This window comes from Podarcis raffonei, chromosome 8 (genome assembly GCF_027172205.1).
Source record: "Podarcis raffonei isolate rPodRaf1 chromosome 8, rPodRaf1.pri, whole genome shotgun sequence".
Classification (NCBI taxonomy): Eukaryota; Metazoa; Chordata; class Lepidosauria; order Squamata; family Lacertidae; genus Podarcis; species Podarcis raffonei.
This window is the reverse complement of record NC_070609.1, coordinates 28,202,761-28,206,289: the sequence shown is the minus strand read 5'-3', so window position 1 is coordinate 28,206,289 and position 3,529 is coordinate 28,202,761.

The following is a 3,529-nucleotide window of genomic DNA, read 5'->3' as shown; positions in this document are numbered from 1 at the left end:
TCTTGGTGATTTATGTATGTAATTTCTCCCCACTCAAAATTCAAGTAAACAAATTTGCTTATTTTGCAGAAAAGTGTGTGGTTCTAATCTTGTTCACTGAGCTAAAAACTTCCCCAAAGGTCCTAAAGTGCAGGGATGGGGAACCTGTGGCTCTCCAAATGTTGTTGCACTCCCAACTCACATCAGACACAGCCAGCAGAGCCTGTGGCCAGGAATGATAGGGGAAATCTCTGGAGGGCCCAGCACCATTTTGCCTTCATGCAATGGAGCCTTTTGCATATGCTGCCTCTGGTCTAGAGCACTAGAGTTCCCGTGACTGTGGGTATTGCCCCTCTAACAGAGGGGCGCCTTCAGATGCATACCATTTTCCATGAGCAGAATTTCCTCTCTATCCAGTGGGCAGTTCCTCTTCACAACAATCAGAGCTAGAAACATGCCACTGTTTTAAAATTCACAGGCAGGAAGAGTTCTTGAAGAGAAGTCATTCAGGCTCTTCCCCACCCCATCACTTCTCTATTACCATAGCTCTGCCATTTTCCTTTCATTAAAACTCATCCTTGTTTCTACTACCATTTATTATGCTGCCTGGGTAAAGAGGCTTCAAATTTGCATTAAACATTGATCTAGGAGAGTGGGGAGCCAGGCATTCTGGCTTTCTTCTAAGCCATGCCCAAACCTGGAGATCACTGCACAGAGCCACTTGGCCTTTCTTCCTTTCTTCACCACCACCACCACCTGCTCGTCTTCTGACTGCTACACTTCGATCTCTAGTATACCAGTTCCATTCACAACCAGAAAGGTATAGATGAAAATGTAGAGCCGGCATGTACGCAGGCTCGTTCCCTTTCTTACATCTATAATGATTAACAACATATTAAAGTGTCATGATTGCAGAGTTTCTGTGAGATTCACTTACTATACCAGGCATACTACAACTCACTTTTGTTTTAATGTGGAAAAAGATGGTTCGAGTGCTGGACTACAACCTGGGAGACCAGAGGTTGAATCCCTACTCATCCATGAAGTACACTGGGTATCCTTGGGTCAGTCACCGCCTCTCAGCCTAACCTACCTCACAGGGTTGTCGTAGGGATTAAATGGGGAGGAGGAAAAGTGTGTATGCCACCTTGAGCTCCTTGGAGGAAAGGCAGGATACAAATGTAATAAAAACAAACCAAGCAGTAATGAACAGGATAAATATCTGGAAGTGTGTGAGGACCATGGGGGTTTTGCACTCATGCAGTACTTAAATATTGAGCATTCACACATACCACATCTTCAGAATCAGGGTCCAGGTATATAACCACTTGGTTATAAGAGCTTCATGTAAACGATGACATTATATTGAAAAACCGCATATCAGCTGGATCCCTGACACTTAAAAAGTCAATGCTTCCCAAATAAGTCTTTGCTCAGACTTGACATGGCACTAATAAATGATAGGCCCAACAGACTGACTCATGTTGCAGGGTGTGATGTTTTGTGTTTTTTCTTGCTTTTGTGGTGGGAGCTGGCATGTTCCAAGGACTATTTTGCACTAGCATCTTTAAACTGATGGTGTCTGGCAGGCCATTTGCTGCAAGTTGTTCACTCATTTGGCTTGCAGTGCCAGCTGAAGACCACTAGAGGGCAAGATGGATCAAGCAGCAAGTTCGAGAAGATGAATTATTTATATATGGAAGGCATTTATTTAAAGCTTAATATCATTAGCATCTCTAAACTGTACATAAAAAACCATAGAGAATAAAACAATAAAAAGATCAAGTGTAAAACTGAACATAAATCCAAGCTCTTGCCTGAAAATAACCTGCTGAAATAAAAAGTCCTTGTCATATACCTGAAGTCCAGCAAGGAGCATACCTTTCTAATCTTGACTGGAAGGGAGTTCCACAGGATTGGGCTCACAACACTGAATGTACAGCTTCTAGTATATAAAACAGGCTTTCAAATAAGTTCCACTCGGAGTAGACCCATTTAAATTACTGGATTTAAGTTACTATGGCTAAAGTGTCCACAATCCAGCACTTATATAACGTATATTGAATTGCAATCAGAAAACATCAGTTAGCAATGCAATTCCAGAAATCAATTGAAAAACAACAAAAGCCATTCATAAAGCAGTGATCCATAAAGGAAACATCAGTAGCCACAACAAATGAAACAGATGCACACATGAGATCTGTGCCTCGACACTAAGGACATTCCACAAAGTGAGTAGTACAATGGGAAATTCTACTCATCACAGCCTGTCACACCTCAAGAGCTGGATAATCTGGACCAAGGCCTTGAGCAATGAACAGCATGTGGAGAGGAACACATGCAGGAAAGCAGGCCCATGCGGGGGGGCAGGCAGCTGTGTACATTTGCCCCTGGCCTCGGAAGGCTAAGCTGGCTCGGGAGGCCTGCTAGGGACGGACAGCTTTTTTGTTTTGAGTTGTATTTTCTTCTAACAAGGAACTCGGCTACATTAGTAAAGAAACAATGATTTGAATGCACTATAAACATGCAATACCAGATGGCGCTTTTGTAAACAACCACAAGGCACCGTACAAAAATGGCAGCCAGCGACCACAAATAATCCATAAATATTGGTTGGTAAAAACAACCTTCATTTCAAAGGCCTGTCTAAGTAATAGGTTTTTTGGAGATGTCTCAAAGAAGGCCAGGAGGATTCCTGTTGACACTTTACTGGCAGGGAGTTCCACAGGGTAGGACCTGCCACCTTAAAGGCGTGATCCCTATTAAAGGCTGACTGAAACTCGGAGATATGGGGAGCCCCAAGAAGTGCTCCATCAAAATACTGCAGTGATCAAGGTGGAACATAAGGAATCAGATGGTCCTTAAGGTATTTTTGGGCCCAGGTGTTTTGGTTCCTTTGTGAATTAACCTTAGAATATTGAACCTGTTCCAGAAGCAACTTGACAACCAGTGCAGCTCTCAGCATATCTTAATGGATATCGTTGGCTGTTAGCGTCATAAGAAAAGCTACTCTCTGAGCTATATGGGACTTTAGTCAGTTGCCTACCATCATGAACTTCCAGGCACAAATCAAAAGATTTGATTCTATGTTTTCTTGCTCATTTTTGTAGCTGAAAAGCTCTGTTTCTCTCCTGACTATTAGGGCATTGTAGATTGAAAAGAAAACCTTCCTCCGTAAAGCTACTTGAACACCCAAAACCTACTTATATGGAGGATGCCTGGGGATTGCTTTTAAGTGCCGCTGGTGTGAGTCAAACCTATTTTCTTTCTGCTTTTATTTAATCAGAACCCACCGACTGTGCAATGGTCTAGCTCTACTGAAGGTTGGCTGGAATTCCAACTTAAACTAGGGCTACGTTAAGTACAACTAAATGCAGCGCTCATGAATGGATCAAGGTTGGGGAGAATTGTTATTATTCAGATGTTTTGGTTTCTTTTTAAGAATTTAAAAAGGTTTTTCACTGTAGGACCTGAATTATTCTCAGGAGGGAGCCAGCTGCCCAGCAGAAATAACGGCATACATACAAGTACATAATGCATTATTTGAGAT